This window comes from Anolis carolinensis, unplaced genomic scaffold (assembly GCF_035594765.1).
Source record: "Anolis carolinensis isolate JA03-04 unplaced genomic scaffold, rAnoCar3.1.pri scaffold_24, whole genome shotgun sequence".
In the NCBI taxonomy this organism is placed as follows: domain Eukaryota; kingdom Metazoa; phylum Chordata; class Lepidosauria; order Squamata; family Dactyloidae; genus Anolis; species Anolis carolinensis.
In genome coordinates this window covers 831,955-856,252 of record NW_026943833.1, presented here as the reverse complement: position 1 = coordinate 856,252, position 24,298 = coordinate 831,955, and positions in this window count along the sequence as shown.

Below are 24,298 nucleotides of genomic sequence, written 5' to 3'. Positions count from 1 at the left end.
GCTACATAGTCATCAATGCTCAATGTCCCTCAATGACTCTCAATGGGTCTCAATGGCCACCCATGGCTCTCAATGCTCATCAATGGCCACCCATGGCCCTCAATGGCTTCCAATGTTTCTCAATGGCCCTCAAGGCTCAATGGCCATCAAGACTCAATATCTCAAGGGCTTTGAGTGGCCCTCAATGTCCCTCAATGGTCCCCAATGCTCCCCAAGACCTTTCCATGTCTCTCCATGGCCCCCAATGCTCTTCAATGGTCACCCATGGCCCTCAATGGTCATCAGTGGTCATCAATGGTCACCCATGGCCCTCAATGGCCGTCAATGGCTTCCAATGTCTATCAATGGCCCTCAGTGCTTAATGGCCATCAATACCCAATATCTCAGCGGCTTTCAAGGTTCCTCAAGGCCTCCCAATGGCTCCCAATGGTCACCCATGGCCCTCAATGGTCATCAATGGTCATCAATGGTCACCCATGGCCCTCAATGGCCATCAATGGCTTCCAATGTCTATCAATGGCCCTCAGTGCTTAATGGCCATCAATACCCAATATCTCAGTGGCTTTCAAGGTTCCTCAAGGCCTCCCAATGGCTTCCAATGGCCACCAATGGACCTCAATGGCCCTCTCAATGTCCCTCAATGGCCACTCATGGTTCCCAATGGCTCTCAATGGTCCCCAAGGCCTCTCAGTGTCTCCCAGTGGCCCCCAATGGCTCCCAATAGTCACTAATGGCCCTCAATGTCCCTCAATGTCACTCAATGGCTCTCAATGGCTGCCCATGGCTCCCAATGGTCACCAATGGCCCTCAGTGGCCACCCATGGCTCTCGATGGCCCCCAATGACTCTCAATGGCCACCCATGGCTACCAATGGTCACCAATGGCCTTCAATGCTCAATGGCCATCATTGCTACATAGTCATCAATGCTCAATGTCCCTCAATGACTCTCAATGGGTCTCAATGGCCAACCATGGCTCTCAATGCTCATCAATGGCCATCCATGGTCATCAATGGTCATCAATGGCCATCAATGGTCATCAATGGTCACCCATGGCTCCCAATGATCATCAATGGCCATCAATTGTCATCAATGGTCCCCCATGGCCCTCAATGGTCATCAATGGCCATCAACGGTCATCAACGGTCATCAATGGTCACCCATGGCCCTCAATGTCTATCAATGGCCCTCAGTGCTTAATGGCCATCAATACCCAATATCTCAGCGGCTTTCAAGGTTCCTCAAGGCCTCCCAATGGCTCTCAATGGTCACCCATGACTCCCAATGATCATCAATGGCCATCAATGGTCATCAATGGTCATCAACGGTCACCCATGACTCCCAATGGTCATCAATGGCCATCAATGGTCATCAACGGTCACCCATGGCTCCCAATGGTCATCAATGGTCATCAACGGTCACCCATGGCTCCCAATGGTCATCAATGGTCATCAACGGTCACCCATGGCTCCCAATGGTCATCAATGGTCATCAACGGTCACCCATGGCTCCCAATGGTCATCAATGGCCATCAATGGTCATCAACGGTCACCCATGGCTCCCAATGATCATCAATGGTCACCCATGACTCCCAATGGCCACTCATATATAATAATATAATACAATTTAATAACAGTATTTAATAATTATATAAAAATATAAAAATAATATTCAATAATATAATATTTATATTTAATAATATATGATATATAATAACAGTATGTAATAATAATATATAATATATAATATAATAATAACATTTAATAATATAATATTTGTATTTAATAATATATGATATATAACAATAATATTTAACAATAATAGAATTTAATAATATAGAATATAAAAATAAAAATATTTAATAATAAGAGTATATCGAATATATAACAATGATAAACATTTAATAATATATTTATATTTAAAATATATGATATGTAATAACACATGTAATAATAACAGTATTTAATAATAATATACAATACATAATAATATTTAATAATATAATATTTATGTTTAATAATATATAATATTTAATAATAGTATTTAATAATAATATAGAATATATAATAATATTTGATAATATAATATTTATGTTTAATAATATATAATATTTAATAACAGTATTTAATAATAATATAGAATATATAATAATATTTAATAATATAATATTTATGTTTAATAATATATAATATTTAATAACAGTATTTAATAATAATATAGAATATATAATAATATTATTATAATATTTAATAATAATAATAATAATAATAATATTTAATAACAGTATTTAATAATAATAATAAACAAAATATAATAATATTTAATAATATATTTATGTTTAATAATATATAATATTTAATAATAGTATTTAAGAATAATATAGAATATATAATAATATTTGATAATATAATATTTATGTTTAATAATATATAATATTTAATAACAGTATTTAATAATAATATAGAATATATAATAATATTTAATAATATAATATTTATGTTTAATAATATATAATATTTAATAACAGTATTTAAAAATAATAAAGAATATATAATAATATTTAATAATATAATATTTATGTTTAATAATATATAATATTTAATAACAGTATTTAATAATAATATAGAATATATAATATTATTATAATATTTAATAATAATAATAATAATATTTAATAACAGTATTTAATAATAATAATAAAGAATATATAATAATATTTAATAATATAATATTTATGTTTAATAATATATAATATTTAATAATAGTATTTAAGAATAATATAGAATATATAATAATATTTGATAATATAATATTTATGTTTAATAATATATAATATTTCATAACAGTATTTACTAATAATATAGAAAATATAATAATATTTAATAATATAATATTTATGTTTAATAATATATAACATTTAATAACAGTATTTAATAATAATATAGAATATATAATAATATTTAATAATATAATATTTAATAATAATAATATTTAATAACAGTATTTAATAATAATAAAGAATATATAATAATATTTAATAATATAATATTTATGTTTAATAATATATAATATTTAATAACAGTATTTAATAATAATATAGAATATATAATAATATTTAATAATATAATATTTATATTTAATAATATATGATATATAATATTTCATAATATTATTTCATAATAATATAGAATATATAATAATATTATAATATTTAATAATAATAATATTTAATAACAGTATTTAATAATAATAAAGAATATATAATAATATTTAATAATATAATATTTATGTTTAATAATATATAATATTTAATAACAGTATTTAATAATAATATAGAATATATAATAATATTTAATAATATAATATTTATATTTAATAATATATGATATATAATATTTCATAATATTATTTCATAATAATATAGAATATATAATAATATTATTATAATATTTAATAATAATAATAATAATAATAATAATAATAATAATAATAATAATAATAATAAATATTTCTCTCTTTTAAAAGCCCTATTTTAAATTCTTTATTTTCTTCTCCCTTTTGGTCTTTCTATATATATATATATATATATATATATATATATATATGTAAAATCTATAAAATGAATGTTATTTCAAGGAACGTGATCCGCATTCCTGAGTCTGTTCCCATGTAATTCAATCCCACTCTGGAGAATTCCCATTTATTTTCCATTATATTTCTGGATTTTTTATTTTTATTTTATTTCTTGCCTTACTTTTTATTTCAATTTATTTTATTTCAGGGTTAATCTTTAACCCTGAAATAAAGTAATAATTTTTCTTGTAATAAATAAATTTTCTTGTAATAAAGTAATAACTGTTCTTTTTATTTAATTATATTTATTACGTTATTCATTATGTATTATTATTTATCAATTTGTATCATTACTTTTGTCATGTTTTATTTACTAAACTATATAAATAAAATATATATATTAGTATTTTATTATTATTATTTCTAAATATAATAATATACTATAATACTATATATATATATAGTTTAGTAAATAAAACATGACAAAAAATAATATAATAAATATATTATATAAATATAAGAAATAAAATATATTAGTATTTTATTATTATTATTTCTAAATATAATAATATACTCTATATATATATATATATATATATATATATATATATATATAGTTTAGTAAATAAAACATGACAAAAATAATATAATAAATATATTATATAAATATAAGAAATAAAATATATTAGTATTTTATTATTATTATTTCTAAATATAATAATATACTATATATATATAGTATTATAGTATATTTCATTATTTATTTTATTTTATATTTATTATTTATTATATTATATTTATTGTAATATATTATATTATATATTCAAGTAACACATTATTCATTCTATTTTATTATATTATTATATTATATTTAGTAATAATAATAATAATAATAATAATAAATGATATCTTTATATATTATATTATATTTATTGTATTATATTTTATTATTTCATTAAATGGTTCGTTCCCTTCATTATTTATTTTATTTTATATTTATTATTTATTATATTATATTTATTGTAATATTTACTATATATTATATTATATATTCATTCATTATATATTATATATATATTCATTCTATTTTATTATATTATTATATTATATTATATTTAGTAATAATAATAATAAATAATAATAATAATAAATGATATCTTTATATATTATATTATATTTATTGTATTATATTTTATTATTTCATTAAATGAAATAATTCATTATTTATTATTTCATTACTTATTTCATTATTTATTTTATTTTATATTTATTATTTATTATATTATATTTATTGTAATATATTATATGCAAGTAACACATTATTCATTCTATTTTATTATATTATTATATTATATTTAGTAATAATAATAATAATAATTAATAATAATAAATGTTATCTTTATATATTATATTATATTTATTGTATTATATTTTATTATTTCATTAAATGGTTCGTTCCCTTCATTATTTATTTTATTTTATATTTATCTATTTTTATTGTATGTATTATTTGTTTATTTTATTATATTATGTTTATTCTGTTATTTTTATATATATATATATATATATATATATATATATATATATATATATATATATATAATTCATTCTATTTTATTATTATATTATATTATATTTAGTAATAAAATAATAATAATAATAATAATAATAATAATAATAATAATAAATGATATCTTTATATATTATATTATATTTATTGTATTATATTTTATTATTTCATTAAATGGTTCGTTCCCTTCATTATTTATTTTATTTTATATTTATTATTTATTATATTATATTTATTGTAATATTTACTATATATTATATTATATATTCATTCATTATATATTATATATATATTCATTCTATTTTATTATATTATTATATTATATTATATTTAGTAATAATAATAATAAATAATAATAATAATAAATGATATCTTTATATATTATATTATATTTATTGTATTATATTTTATTATTTCATTAAATGAAATAATTCATTATTTATTATTTCATTACTTATTTCATTATTTATTTTATTTTATATTTATTATTTATTATATTATATTTATTGTAATATATTATATTCAAGTAACACATTATTCATTCTATTTTATTATATTATTATATTATATTTAGTAATAATAATAATAAATGTTATCTTTATATATTATATTATATTTATTGTATTATATTTTATTATTTCATTAAATGGTTCGTTCCCTTCATTATTTATTTTATTTTATATTTATCTATTTTTATTTTATGTATTATTTGTTTATTTTATTATATTATGTTTATTCTGTTATTTATTTTATATATATATATATATATATATATATATATATATATATATATATATATAATTTATTCTATTTTATATTTATTATTTATTATATTATATTTATTGTAATATATTATATTCAAGTAACACATTATTCATTCTATTTTATTATATTATTATATTATATTTAGTAATAATAATAATAATAATTAATAATAATAATAAATGTTATCTTTATATATTATATTATATTTATTGTATTATATTTTATTATTTCATTAAATGGTTCGTTCCCTTCATTATTTATTTTATTTTATATTTATCTATTTTTATTTTATGTATTATTTGTTTATTTTATTATATTATGTTTATTCTGTTATTTATTATATATATATATATATATATATATATAAAATTCATTCTATTTTATTATTATATTATATTATATTTAGTAATAAAATAATAATAATAATAATAATAATAATAATAATAATAATAATAATAATAATAATAAATATATATATATATTATTTCATTAGCTATTTCCCTTGGTTTGTTTCCTTCCAGACTTCTTCTCTGGTTCCTTTTTCGTTCCCCTTTTCGGGGCCTCCATAGTTTTGCCATGAGGTCAATGCAAGTCAATGGAGAGAAAAAAGAAAATAAGGAGAAAAGTCTTGGGTTTCGTTCGTCTTAACCCTTTAAGAAGAGGGATGGGATTTGCAGTACCTTCACTCACTCCCAGAGGCCACTGTTTTGTTATTAGATTTATTTATTATGTTAACTAATTATTTTTCTTTCCCTTTTCTTCTTAAGAAGAGGGATGGGATTTGCAGTACTATTTCATATTATTATATATTACTATATTGTTATTATATATTATTATTATTATTGTTGTTGTTGTTAACTAATTATTTTTCTTTCCCTTTTCTTCAGTATTTTATTTCTATTATATTTATATTATTATATCATATTATTATTTCATCTATATATATAAAAGAGTGGTGGCGTCACGGCCTTCGTTCGTCTTAACCCTTTAAGAAGAGGGATGGGATTTGCAGTACTATTTCATATTATTATATATTACTATATTGTTATTATATATTATTATTATTATTATTATTATTATTATTATTATTATTATTGTTGTTGTTGTTGTTGTTATTAGATTTATTTATTATGTTAATTTATTTATAATTGTTATTTTATTATTATTATTATTATATTATTTATTATATTACTATTACTTCATATTATATTATTATATTATTTTTATTATATTATATTATATTATATGTATGATGGGATTTGCAGTACCAAATATTATTTTATTTTACTTTATTATTATATTATATTTGTAACATAATATTAATATATTTAATATATTTAATTATATTTATATTTAATTATTATTATTTTATTTATAATTATATACTGTTATATTTTATTTTATGTTTATATTTATTATATTTCGTTCGTCTTAAACCTTTAAGAAGAGGGATGGGATTTGCAGTACTATTTCATATTATTATATATTACTATATTGTTATTATATATTATTATTATTATTATTAGATTTATTTATTATGTTAATTTATTTATAATTTATTTTATTATTATTATTATATTATTTATTATATTACTATTCATATTATATTATTATATTATTATAATATATTATTTTTATTATATTATATTATATTATATTATATGTATGATGGGATTTGCAGTACTATTTCATATTATTATATATTACTATATTGTTATTATATATTATTATTATTATTATTATTATTATTGTTGTTGTTATTAGATTTATTTATTATGTTAATTTATTTATAATTGTTATTTTATTATTATTATATTATTTATTATATTACTATTCATATTATATTATTATATTATTATAATATATTATTTTTATTATATTATATTATATTATATTATATGTATGATGGGATTTGCAGTACTATTTCATATTATTATATATTACTATATTGTTATTATTATTATTATTATTATTATTATTATTGTTGTTGTTGTTGTTGTTGTTATTAGATTTATTTATTATGTTAATTTATTTATAATTGTTATTTTATTATTATTATTATATTATTTAGTATATTACTATTACTTCATATTATATTATTATATTATTATAATATATTATTTTTATTATATTATATTATATTATATTATATGTATGATGGGATTTACAGTACTATTTCATATTATTATATATTACTATATTGTTATTATATATTATTATTATTATTATTATTATTATTATTGTTGTTGTTATTAGATTTATTTATTATGTTAATTTATTTATAATTGTTATTTTATTATTATTATTATATTATTTATTATATTACTATTACTTCGTATTATATTATTATATTATTATAATATATTATTTTTATTATATTATATTATATGCATGATGGGATTTGCAGTACCAAATATTATTTTATTTTACTTTATTATTATATTATATTTGTAACATAATATTAATATATTTAATATATTTAATTATATTTATATTTAGTTATTATTATTTTATTTATAATTATATACTGTTATATTTTATTTTATGTTGTTATATTTATTCTATTGTTATTTTATATATTTTATTATTACATTATGATATTAATATATTTATTATGTCATTTAATTATATTTATCATATTTTATATATTATATTTAACTATTTATTACATTATGATATTAATATATTTATTATGCCATTTAATTATATTTATTATATTTTATATATTATTATATTTAACTATTTCTTATTACATTATGATAGTAATATATTTATTATGTCATTTAATTATAATTATTATATTTTATATATTATTATATTTAACTATTTCTTATTACATTATGATAGTAATATATTTTATGTCATTTATAATTATTATATTTTATATATTTTATATTTAACTTTTTTATTACAAATTATATATTATAAATATATAAATATATAAATATTAAAAATATTAAAAATAAATATAATTAAATGACATAATAAATATATTAATATCATAATTATATTTATAATATATAATTTGTAATAAAAAAGTTAAATATAAAATATATAAAATATAATAATTATAAATGACATAAATATATTACTATCATAATGTAATAAGAAATAGTTAAATATAATAATTACAATATAATAAATATAATTAAATGACATAATAAATATATTAATATCATAATTATAAATATAATTATGATATTAATTTATGTCATTTAATTATATTTATTATATTGTAAATATTATTATATTTAACTATTTCTTATTACATTATGATATTAATATATTTATTATGTCATTTAATTACAATTATTATATTTTATATATTTTATATTTAACTATTTTTATTACAAATTATATATTATAAATATAATTATGATATTTGTCATTTAATTATAATTATTATATTTTATATATAATTATATTTAACTATTTCTTATTACATTATGATATTGATATATTTATTATGTCATTTAATTATAATTATTACATTTTATATATTTTATATTTAACTATTTTTTATTACAAATTATATATTATAAATTTATTATATATATTTATATCATTATTATATTTTATTTTATATAGTATTTTATTTTTTTTATTATATATTAATTCTCAGCCAACCCATCCCGTTCCCATTTGAGCCTAATTGGCTTTAATTCCCCTTATTATTAATTAACTACGGAGAAGTTAATAATTAATGACGATTATTAATTATTCATTAAACAAATTTTGGGTGGAATTGGGCTGATCAATAATAAATCAGGTTGGGGACCAATTGAATTTAAATGCGGGCATTTAATAGGATCCAGTCTTACAAATACTCATTTAATTCATTTAATATATAACAATTAGTGAAATAAACAATAATAAATATGTAAAATAACAACAAATTAGCGAGGATGATGGGATTTGCAGTACCTTCACTCACTTCCAGAGGCCACTGAGACCTCCACGAATGTCGGATTTGGACCAAATTTGGGGAACAGAACCCGTGTGACCCACTCTATGTCCTGGTGAAGTTTGGTGGACGATGGACCATGGATGATGGGATTTGCAATACCTTCACTCACTTCCAGAGACCACTGAGACCTCCACGAATGTCGGATTTGGACCAAATTTGGGAAACAGAACCCATGTGACCTACTTTACTTCCTGGTGAAGTTTGGTGGACGATGGACCATGGATGATGGGATTTGCAGTACCTTCACTCACTTCCAGAGACCACTGAGACCTCCACGAATGACGGATTTGGACCAAATTTGGGAAACAGAACCCATGTGACCTACTTTACTTCCTGGTGAAGTTTGGTGGACGATGGACCATGGATGATGGGATTTGCAGTACCTTCACTCACTTCCAGAGACCACTGAGACCTCCACGAATGACGGATTTGGACCAAATTTGGGAAACAGAACCCATGTGACCTACTTTACTTCCTGGTGAAGTTTGGTGGACGATGGACCATGGATGATGGGATTTGCAGTACCTTCACTCACTTCCAGAGACCACTGAGACCTCCACGAATGTCGGATTTGGACCAAATTTGGGAAACAGAACCCATGTGACCTACTTTACTTCCTGGTGAAGTTTGGTGGACGATGGACCATGGATGATGGGATTTGCAGTACCTTCACTCACTTCCAGAGACCACTGAGACCTCCACGAATGACGGATTTGGACCAAATTTGGGAAACAGAACCCATGTGACCTACTTTACTTCCTGGTGAAGTTTGGTGGACGATGGACCATGGATGATGGGATTTGCAGTACCTTCACTCACTTCCAGAGACCACTGAGACCTCCACGAATGTCGGATTTGGACCAAATTTGGGAAACAGAACCCATGTGACCTACTTTACTTCCTGGTGAAGTTTGGTGGACGATGGACCATGGATGATGGGATTTGCAGTACCTTCACTCACTTCCAGAGACCACTGAGACCTCCACGAATGTCGGATTTGGACCAAATTTGGGAAACAGAACCCATGTGACTTACTTTACTTCCTGGTGAAGGTTGGTGGACGATGGACCATGGATGATGGGATTTGCAGTACCTTCACTCACTTCCAGAGACCACTGAGACCTCCACGAATGTCGGATTTGGACCAAATTTGGGGAACAGAACCCGTGTGACCCACTCTATGTCCTGGTGAAGTTTGGTGGACGATGGACCATGGATGATGGGATTTGTAGTACCTTCACTCACTTCCAGAGACCACTGAGACCTCCACGAATGTCGGATTTGGACCAAATTTGGGAAACAGAACCCATGTGACCCAGTCTCTGTCCTGGTGCAGTTTCAGGGAGGATGGACTATGGATGATGGGATTTGCAGTACCTTCACTCACTTCCAGAGACCACTGAGACCTCCAGGAATGACGGATTTGGACCAAATTTGGGAAACAGAACCCATGTGACCCACTCTCTGTCCTGGTGCAGTTTCAGGGAGGATGGACTATGGATGATGGGATTTGCAGTACCTTCACTCACTTCCAGAGACCACTGAGACCTCCAGGAATGACGGATTTGGACCAAATTTGGGAAACAGAACCCATGTGACCCACTCTATGTCCTGGGGAAGTTTGGTGGACGATGGACCATGGATGATGGGATTTGCAGTACCTTCACTCACTTCCAGAGACCACTGAGACCTCCACGAATGACGGATTTGGACCAAATTTGGGAAACAGAACCCATGTGACCCACTCTCTGTCCTGGTGCAGTTTCAGGGAGGATGGACTATGGATGATGGAATTTGCAGTACCTTCACTCACTTCCAGAGACCACTGAGACCTCCACGAATGACGGATTTGGACCAAATTTGGGAAACAGAACCCATGTGACCTACTTTACTTCCTGGTGAAGTTTGGTGGACGATGGACCATGGATGATGGGATTTGCAGTACTGTCCATCACTTCCATAGACCACTGCGATCTCCACGAATGACAGATTTGGACCAAATTTGGGAAACAGAACCCATGTGACTTACTTTACTTCCTGGTGAAGTTTGGTGGACGATGGACCATGGATGATGGGATTTGTAGTACCTTCACTCACTTCCATAGACCACTGAGACCTCCACGAATGTCGGATTTGGACCAAATTTGGGGAACAGAACCCATGTGACCTACTTTACTTCCTGGTGAAGTTTGGTGGACGATGGACCATGGATGATGGGATTTGCAGTACTGTCTATCACTTCCAGAGACCACTGTGATCTCCACGAATGACGGATTTGGACCAAACTTGGGAAACAGAGCCCCTGTGACCCACTTTACATCCTGATGAAATTTTAGGGAGGATGGACCATGGATGATGGGATTTGCAGTACCTTCACTCACTTCCAGAGACCACTGAGACCTCCACGAATGACGGATTTGGACAAAACTTGGGAAACAGAGCCCCTGTAACCCACTTTACATCCTGATGCAATTTTAGGGAGGATGGACCATGGATGATGGGATTTGCAGTACCTTCACTCACTTCCAGAGACCACTGTGACCACCATGAATTATGGATTTGGACCAAACTTGGGAAACAGACTCCTCGTGACCCACTTTACTTCCTGGTGAAGTTTGGTGGACGATGGATGATGGGATTTGCAGTACCTTCACTCACTTCCAGAGACCACTGAGACCTCCACGAATGACGGATTTGGACCAAATTTGGGAAACAGAACCCATGTGACTTACTTTACTTCCTGGTGAAGTTTGGTGGATGATGGACCATGGATGATGGGATTTACAGTACCGTCATTCACTTCCAGAGACCACTGCGACCTCCACGAATGTCGGATTTGGACCAAACTTGGAAAACAGACTCCACGTGACCCTCTTTACATCCAGGTACAGTTTTGGGGAGGATGGACCATGGATGATGGGATTTGCAGTACCCTCACTCAATTCCATAGACCATTGTGACCTCCATGAATGACGGACCTGGACCAAACTTGGCACACAGACTCCCCATGATCCACTTTGCTTCCGTGAGTGGTTTGGGAGAGGATGGACCACAGATGATGGGATTTGCAGTACTGTCCACTATTTAGATAGACTACTGCGACCTCTATGAATAATGGATCAGGACCAAACTTGGCACACAGACCCCACATGACCCACTTTACATCCTGATGTGGTTTAGGGAAAGATGGACTATGGATGATGGGATTTGTAGTACATTTACTCACTTCCAGAGACCAATGTGACCCACATAAATGACAGATCAGGACTAAACTTGGGAAACAGGTCCCCTGTGACCCACTTTACATCCTGGTGCAGTTTCGGGGAGGATGGACCACGGATGATGGGATTTGCAGTACCCTCACTCACTTCCATAGACCACTGCAACCTCTACGAATGACGGACCTGGACCCAACTTGGCACACAGACCACCCATGACCCACTTTACTACTTGGTACAGTTTGGGGGATGATGGACCATGGATGATGGGAATTGCAGTACTGTCCATCACTTCCAGAGACCACTGAGACCTCTACGAATGACGGATCTGGACCAAACTTGACACACAGACTCCCCATGACCCACTTTACATCCTGGTGTGGTTTAGGGGTGGACGGTGGACTGTGGATGATGGGACTTGCAGTACCTTCACTCACTTCCAGAGACCACTGTGACCGTAATGAATGATAGACCAGGACCAAACTTGGGAAACAGACTCCTCGTGACCCACTTTACTTCCTGGTGTGGTTTGGAGAGGATGGACCATGGATGATGGGAATTACAGTACTGTCCATCACTTCCATAGACCACTGCGAACTCTACGAATGACGGATCAGGACCAAACTTGGGAAACAGGTCTCTTGTTATCTGCTTTATGTCCCGGTGCAGTTTGGAGGATCATGGACCATGGATGATGGGATTTACAGTACCATCACTCACCCAGGTGTTTCTGGGAAAATGACCTGGATTTTTGGGAGTTGTAGTTCACCTTGCCTCCAGAGATATTACCGATCTGCCCAAAACAAACAATGCATTTTTCTATAATTAATATAATAATATATAATACTAGCTGTGCCCGGCCACGCGTTGCTGTGGCAAAGTGGTGGTGGCATTGGTTAAAAATTGTTGTGTAATTTTTATTTGAATTATTTGCATTTTTAAAATTAATTTTATTGTAAGTTATATTTTTATTTATTATATTTTATTATTTTCTTGCATTACTTTTAGTTATTTTCTGTTATTATAGTATTTTATTGTCTTAATTTTTTTTAGTGTTTTTTATTATTTTTTTTATTGGGTTGCTAGGAGACCAAGTTGGAGGAGCTTAGCCTTCTAACTGGCAGCAATTGGATAAAAGCAATTATTCCTCTCTCTCTAATTAGGACTTTATTTTTCTTTGCTTTTTGTTGTATCAACCTAGAGGCGTGGATGATGGGTTGTGTTGTCAAATTTCGAGGTTGGGGGGCCTGTAGTTTTGTTGTTTTGTGCGTCGCCGCGATGCCATCACTCTTTTATATATATAGATATGATGATGATGATATTATTATTATTATTATTATTATTATTATTATTATTACTATATCATTATTATTATATAATATATATTATTATTTCATTATTATATTGTTATATTATATTATATTATTAAATAATAATAATATTACTATATCATTATTATTATATATTGTATATTATTATTTCATTATTATATTGTTATATTATATTATATTATATTATATTATATATATTACTACTACTCTATTTCCTTCTCGGGTGGGTCTAGATGCCCTTGAGGGTTCCCCTCAACCTAGAGGCGTGGATGATGGGTTGTGTTGTCAAATTTCGAGGTTGGAGGGCCTGTAGTTTTGTTGTTTTGTGCGTCGCCGCGACGCCACCACTCTTTTATATATATAGATGGCACACAACATATTAATATTATTATTCTATATAATAATATTATTATGATTATTATATATTATTATTATTATTATGATTATTATTATTATATTAAGATGACTTCTGTTGCGACTCCTTTGCACATTTGCAGACGCTCCCTTCCTGCCGAAAGAAATATATTCTCCGGGAAATAAAAATATGCGGGAAGAGGTCCTCTCCTCATTTGCATGCCGCAGCTCTTCCCTGCTTTAATTCTCGCAGGATATGCAAATGTATGCAAATGCGGGGAAGAGTCAGAAATAGCTGACATGCCCCCCCCTCGTTCCCCACCCGATTTGCATAGATGTTTTATGCAAAAGGAGGAAAACGTGTGCTGTCGCCTTTATTCAAACGAGGAAAGAGACAGAGAATCCTATTGTGGGAGGGACCCTTAAAGGCCATCTAGACTGACCGTTATGGTATATTATTATATTATTTATATTATTATTATTAGTAGTAGTATTGTGAAATAATATTTGAATAGCAGGAGGGACCCATCTAGACTGATTATTATTATTATTATTATTATTATTATTATTATTGTGAAATAATATTTAAACAGCAGGAGGGACCCATCTAGACTTATTATTATTATTATTATTATTATTATTATTATTATTATTATTATTGTGAAATAATATTTAAACAGCAGGAGGGACCCATCTAGACTTATTATTATTATTATTATTATTATTATTATTATTATTATTGTGAAATAATATTTGAATAGCAGGAGGGACCCATCTAAACTGATTATTATTATTATTATTATTATTATTATTATTGTGAAATAATATTTAAACAGCAGGAGGGACCCATCTATACTTATTATTATTATTATTATTATTATTATTATTATTATTATTATTATTATTATTATTGTGAAATAATATTTAAACAGCAGGAGGGACCCATCTAGACTGATTATTATTATTATTATTATTATTATTATTATTATTATTATTATTATTATTGTGAAATAATATTTAAACAGCAGGAGGGACCCATCTAGACTGATTATTATTATTATTATTATTATTATTATTATTATTATTATTATTGTGAAATAATATTTAAACAGCAGGAGGGACCCATCTATACTTATTATTATTATTATTATTATTATTATTATTATTATTATTGTGAAATAATATTTAAACAGCAGGAGGGACCCATCTAGACTTATTATTATTATTATTATTATTATTATTATTATTATTATTATTATTATTATTATTGTGAAATAATATTTGAATAGCAGGAGGGACCCATCTAGACATTATTATTATTATTATTATTATTATTATTATTATTATTATTATTATTATTGTGAAATAATATTTGAATAGCAGGAGGGACCCATCTAGACTTATTATTATTATTATTATTATTATTATTGTGAAATAATATTTAAACAGCAGGAGGGACCCATCTAGACTTATTATTATTATTATTATTATTATTATTATTGTGAAATAATATTTGAATAGCAGGAGGGACCCATCTAGACTGATTATTATTATTATTATTATTATTATTATTATTATTATTATTATTATTATTATTATTGTGAAATAATATTTAAACAGCAGGAGGGACCCATCTAGACTTATTATTATTATTATTATTATTATTATTATTATTATTATTATTATTATTGTGAAATAATATTTAAACAGCAGGAGGGACCCATCTAGACATTATTATTATTATTATTATTATTATTATTATTATTATTATTATTATTATTGTGAAATAATATTTGAATAGCAGGAGGGACCCATCTAGACTTATTATTATTATTATTATTATTATTATTATTATTATTATTATTATTGTGAAATAATATTTAAACAGCAGGAGGGACCCATCTAGACTTATTATTATTATTATTATTATTATTATTATTATTGTGAAATAATATTTGAATAGCAGGAGGGACCCATCTAGACTGATTATTATTATTATTATTATTATTATTATTATTATTATTATTATTATTGTGAAATAATATTTGAATAGCAGGAGGGACCCATCTAGACTGATTATTATTATTATTATTATTATTATTATTATTATTATTATTATTATTGTGAAATAATATTTAAACAGCAGGAGGGACCCATCTAGACATTATTATTATTATTATTATTATTATTATTATTATTATTATTATTATTATTATTGTGAAATAATATTTAAACAGCAGGAGGGACCCATCTAGACTTATTATTATTATTATTATTATTATTATTATTATTATTATTATTATTATTGTGAAATAATATTTGAATAGCAGGAGGGACCCATCTAGACTGATTATTATTATTATTATTATTATTATTATTATTATTATTGTGAAATAATATTTAAACAGCAGGAGGGACCCATCTAGACTTATTATTATTATTATTATTATTATTATTATTATTATTATTATTATTATTATTATTGTGAAATAATATTTGAATAGCAGGAGGGACCCATCTAGACTGATTATTATTATTATTATTATTATTATTATTATTATTATTGTGAAATAATATTTAAACAGCAGGAGGGACCCATCTAGACTTATTATTATTATTATTATTATTATTATTATTATTATTATTATTATTATTGTGAAATAATATTTAAACAGCAGGAGGGACCCATCTAGACTTATTATTATTATTATTATTATTATTATTATTATTGTGAAATAATATTTGAATAGCAGGAGGGACCCATCTAGACTGATTATTATTATTATTATTATTATTATTATTATTATTATTATTATTATTGTGAAATAATATTTAAACAGCAGGAGGGACCCATCTAGACTTATTATTATTATTATTATTATTATTATTATTATTATTATTATTATTATTGTGAAATAATATTTGAATAGCAGGAGGGACCCATCTAGACTGATTATTATTATTATTATTATTATTATTATTATTATTATTATTGTGAAATAATATTTAAACAGCAGGAGGGACCCATCTAGACTTATTATTATTATTATTATTATTATTATTATTATTATTATTATTATTATTGTGAAATAATATTTGAATAGCAGGAGGGACCCATCTAGACATTATTATTATTATTATTATTATTATTATTATTATTATTATTATTATTATTATTGTGAAATAATATTTAAACAGCAGGAGGGACCCATCTAGACTTATTATTATTATTATTATTATTATTATTATTATTATTATTATTATTATTATTATTATTGTGAAATAATATTTAAACAGCAGGAGGGACCCATCTAGACATTATTATTATTATTATTATTATTATTATTATTATTATTATTATTATTATTGTGAAATAATATTTGAATAGCAGGAGGGACCCATCTAGACTGATTATTATTATTATTATTATTATTATTATTATTATTATTATTATTATTATTATTATTATTGTGAAATAATATTTAAACAGCAGGAGGGACCCATCTAGACTTATTATTATTATTATTATTATTATTATTATTATTATTATTATTGTGAAATAATATTTGAATAGCAGGAGGGACCCATCTAGACTGATTATTATTATTATTATTATTATTATTATTATTATTATTATTGTGAAATAATATTTGAATAGCAGGAGGGACCCATCTAGACTTCTTCTTCTTCTTCTTCTTCTTCTTATTATTATTATTATTATTATTATTATTGTGAAATAATATTTGAATAGCAGGAGGGACCCATCTAGACATTATTATTATTATTATTATTATTATTATTATTATTATTATTATTATTATTATTGTGAAATAATATTTAAACAGCAGGAGGGACCCATCTAGACTGATTATTATTATTATTATTATTATTATTATTATTATTATTATTATTATTATTGTGAAATAATATTTAAACAGCAGGAGGGACCCATCTAGACTGATTATTATTATTATTATTATTATTATTATTATTATTATTATTATTATTATTGTGAAATAATATTTAAACAGCAGGAGGGACCCATCTAGACTGATTATTATTATTATTATTATTATTATTATTATTATTATTATTATTATTATTGTGAAATAATATTTAAACAGCAGGAGGGACCCATCTAGACTTATTATTATTATTATTATTATTATTATTATTATTATTATTATTATTGTGAAATAATATTTAAACAGCAGGAGGGACCCATCTAGACTTATTATTATTATTATTATTATTATTATTATTATTATTATTGTGAAATAATATTTGAATAGCAGGAGGGACCCATCTAGACTTATTATTATTATTATTATTATTATTATTAATATTATTATTATTATTACTATCATAACCATCATCATCACCATCATATTAATATTATATTATTATCTAATAATATTAATATTATAAAATATAATATTAATTATACCTCGGGGCTGGTAGTTGGATGGCAGGAGTGAGTGGTCATGACAACAGAAAGACTATAGTAGTCAACAGAAGTCCTATAATGGTCAATGGAAGGCCTCTAATGGTCAACAATGGAGACCAATGGTCAACTGAAGGACTATAATGGTCAACAATGGATGCCAAAGGTCAATGGAAGGCCTCTAATGGTCAACAATGGATACCAATGGTCAACTGAAGGACTATAATGGTCAACAATGGATGCCAAAGGTCAATGGAAGGCCTCTAATGGTCAACAATGGAGACCAATGGTCAACTGAAGGACTATAATGGTCAACAATGGATGCCAAAGGTCAATGGAAGGCCTCTAATGGTCAACAATGGAGACCAATGGTCAACTGAAGGACTATAATGGTCAACAATGGATGCCAAAGGTCAATGGAAGGCCTCTAATGGTCAACAATGGATACCAATGGTCAACTGAAGGACTATAATGGTCAACAATGGATGCCAAAGGTCAATGGAAGGCCTCTAATGGTCAACAATGGAGACCAATGGTCAACTGAAGGACTATAATGGTCAACAATGGATGCCAAAGGTCAATGGAAGGCCTCTAATGGTCAACAATGGATACCAATGGTCAACTGAAGGACTATAATGGTCAACAATGGATACCAAAGGTCAATGGAAGGCCTCTAATGGTCAACAATGGATACCAATGGCCAACTGAAGGACTATAATGGTCAACAATGGATACCAAAGGTCAATGGAAGGCCTCTAATGGTCAACAATGGATACCAATGGTCAACTGAAGGACTATAATGGTCAACAATGGATACCAAAGGTCAATGGAAGGCCTCTAATGGTCAACAATGGATACCAATGGTCAACTGAAGGACTATAATGGTCAACAATGGATACCAAAGGTCAATGGAAGGCCTCTAATGGTCAACAATGGATACCAATGGTCAACTGAAGGACTATAATGGTCAACAATGGATACCAAAGGTCAATGGAAGGCCTCTAATGGTCAACAATGGATACCAATGGTCAACTGTAGGACTATAATGGTCAACAATGGATACCAAAGGTCAATGGAAGGCCTCTAATGGTCAACAATGGATACCAATGGTCAACTGAAGGACTATAATGGTCAACAATGGATACCAAAGGTCAATGGAAGGCCTCTAATGGTCAACAATGGATACCAATGGCCAACTGAAGGACTATAATGGTCAACAATGGATACCAAAGGTCAATGGAAGGCCTCTAATGGTCAACAATGGATACCAATGGTCAACTGAAGGACTATAATGGTCAACAATGGATACCAAAGGTCAATGGAAGGCCTCTAATGGTCAACAATGGATACCAATGGTCAACTGAAGGACCATAATGGTCAACAATGGATACCAAAGGTCAATGGAAGGCCTCTAATGGTCAACAATGGATACCAATGGCCAACTGAAGGACTATAATGGTCAACAATGGATGCCAAAGGTCAATGGAAGGCCTCTAATGGTCAACAATGGATACCAATGGCCAACTGAAGGACTATAATGGTCAACAATGGATGCCAAAGGTCAATGGAAGGCCTCTAATGGTCAACAATGGATACCAATGGTCAACTGAAGGACTATAATGGTCAACAATGGATACCAAAGGTCAATGGAAGGCCTATAATGGTCAACAATGGATACCAATGGTCAATGGAAGGCCTCTAATGGTCAACAATGGATACCAATGGTCAACTGAAGGACTATAATGGTCAACAATGGATGCCAAAGGTCAATGGAAGGCCTCTAATGGTCAACAATGGATACCAATGGTCAACTGAAGGACTATAATGGTCAACAATGGATGCCAAAGGTCAATGGAAGGCCTCTAATGGTCAACAATGGATACCAATGGTCAACTGAAGGACTATAATGGTCAACAATGGATACCAAAGGTCAATGGAAGGCCTATAATGGTCAACAATGGATACCAATGGTCAATGGAACGCCTATAATGGTGAGCAATGCATACCAATGGTCAACGAAAGGCCTATAATGGTCAACAATGGATACCGATGGTCAACAGAAGGCCTATAATGGTCAATGGAAGGCTTTTATGGTCAACAGAAGGCTTTAATGGTCAACAGAAGGCTTTTATGGTCAACAGAAGGCTTTAATGGTCAACAGAAGGCTTTAATGGTCAACAGAAGGCTTTAATGGTCAACAGAAGGCTTCAATGGTCAACAGAAGGCTTATAATGGTCAACAATGTCTACCAATGGTCAACAGAAGGCCTATAATGGTCAATGGAAGGCTTTTATGGTCAACAGAAGGCCTATAATGGTCAATGGAAGGCTTTTATGGTCAACAGAAGGCCTATAATGGTCAATGGAAGGCTTTTATGGTCAACAGAAGGCCTATAATGGTCAATGGAAGGCTTTTATGGTCAACAGAAGGCTTTAATGGTCAACAGAAGGCTTTAATGGTCAACAGAAGGCTTTTATGGTCAACAGAAGGCCTATAATGGTCAACAATGTCTACCAATGGTCAACAGAAGGCCTATAATGGTCAATGGAAGGCTTTTATGGTCAACAGAAGGCTTTTATGGTCAACAGAAGGCCTATAATGGTCAACAATGTCTACCAATGGTCAACAGAAGGCCTATAATGGTCAATGGAAGGCTTTTATGGTCAACAGAAGGCCTATAATGGTCAATGGAAGGCTTTTATGGTCAACAGAAGGCCTATAATGGTCAATGGAAGGCTTTTATGGTCAACAGAAGGCTTTAATGGTCAACAGAAGGCTTTTATGGTCAACAGAAGGCCTATAATGGTCAATGGAAGGCTTTTATGGTCAACAGAAGGCTTTAATGGTCAACAGAAGGCTTTTATGGTCAACAGAAGGCCTATAATGGTCAACAATGTCTACCAATGGTCAAGGGAAGGCCTATAATGGTCAACAATGGATACCAATGGTCAACTGAAGGACTATAATGGTCAACAATGGATACCAAAGGTCAATGGAAGGCCTATAATGGTCAACAATGGATACCAATGGTCAATGGAACGCCTATAATGGTGAGCAATGCATACCAATGGTCAACGAAAGGCCTATAATGGTCAACAATGGATACCGATGGTCAACAGAAGGCCTATAATGGTCAATGGAAGGCTTTTATGGTCAACAGAAGGCTTTAATGGTCAACAGAAGGCTTTAATGGTCAACAGAAGGCCTATAATGGTCAATAATGTCTACCAATGGTCAACGGAAGGCCTATAATGCTCAACAATGGATACCAATGGTCAACGGAAAGCCTATAATGGTGAGCAATGCATACCGATGGTCAACGAAAGGCCTATAATGGTCAACTAGAGGCCTGTATGGTCAACAATGGATACCAATGGTCAACAGAAGGCCTATAATGGTCAATGGAAGGCTTTAATGGTCAACAGAAGGCCTATAATGGTCAACAATGTCTACCAATGGTCAATGGAACGCCTATAATGGTAAGCAATGCATACCAATGGTCAAGGGAAGGCCTATAATGGTCAACAATGGATAGCAATGGTCAACAGAAGGCCTATAATGGTCAACAATGCCTACCAGTGGTCAATGGAAGGGTTTGGTGGGCATTGACCTTGAGTTTGGGAGTTGTAGTTCAGCTACATCCAGAGAGTATGGTGGACGCAATAATAATAACAACTATAACAGTTAGAAGGAGGACGAACTACAGACGATGGGATTTGTAGGACCTTCACTCACTTCCAGAGACCACTGCGACTCCCACAAATGATCTGTTGAGTGTTAACGGAGGATGGACCACAGATGATGGGATTTGCAGTACCTTCACCCACTTCTAGAGACCACTGAGACCTTCACGAATGTCGGATTTGGACCAAACTTGGGAAACAGAGCTCCTGTGACCAACTTTACTTCCTGGTGTGGTTTTGGAGAGAATGGACCACGGATGATGGGATTTGCAGTACCTTCACTCACTTCCATAGACCACTGCGACCTCTACGAATGACGTACCTGGACCCAACTTGGCACAGAGAACCCCAATGACTCACTTTACTACTTGGTACAGTTTGGGGGATGATGGACCATGGATGATGGGAATTGCAATACTGTCCATCACTTCCATAGACCACTGTGACCTCTACAAATATCAGATTTGGAACAAACTTGGGAAACAGAGCCCCTGTGACCGACTTTATGTCCTTGTACAGCTTCGGGGAGGAAGGACCATGGATGATGGGAATGGGAGTACCGTCACTCACTTCCAGAAACCACTGCGACCTCCATGAATGACGGACCAGGATCAAACTCGGCTCACAGACTCACCATAACCCTCTTTACATCCTGGTACAGTTTCGGGGAGGATGGACCATGGATGATGGGATTTGCAGTACCCCCACTCACTTCCATAGACCACTGCAACCTCTACGAATGACGGACCTGGACCCAACTTGGCACACAGACCACCCCTGACCCACTTTACTACTTGGTACAGTTTGGGGGATGATGGACCATGGATGATGGGAATTGCAGTACTGTCCATCACTTCCAGAGACCACTGAGACCTCTACGAATGACGGATCTGGACCAAACTTGACACACAGACTCCCCATGACCCACTTTACATCCTGGTGTGGTTTAGGGGTGGACGGTGGACTGTGGATGATGGGACTTGCAGTACCTTCACTCCCAGAGGCCACTGTGACCCCCACAAATGATGGATCTGGACCCAACTTGGCACACAGACCCCCCATGACCCTTGTTACATCCTGGTACAATTTTGGGGAGAATGGACCATGGATGATGGGATTTGCAGTACCTTCACTCACTTCCAGAGACCACTGTGACCCCCACGAATGACAGATCAAGACCTAACTTGGCACACAGACTCCCCACGACCTACTTTACATCCTGGTGTGGTTTGGGGGGGATGGACTATGGATGATGGGACTTGCAGTACCTTCACTCACTTCCAGAGACCACTGTGACTCCCACGAATGATGGATCTGGTCCAAACTTGGGAAATAGACCCCCTGTGATCCACTTTATGCCCTGGTCCAGTTTGGGGGAGGATGGACCATGGATG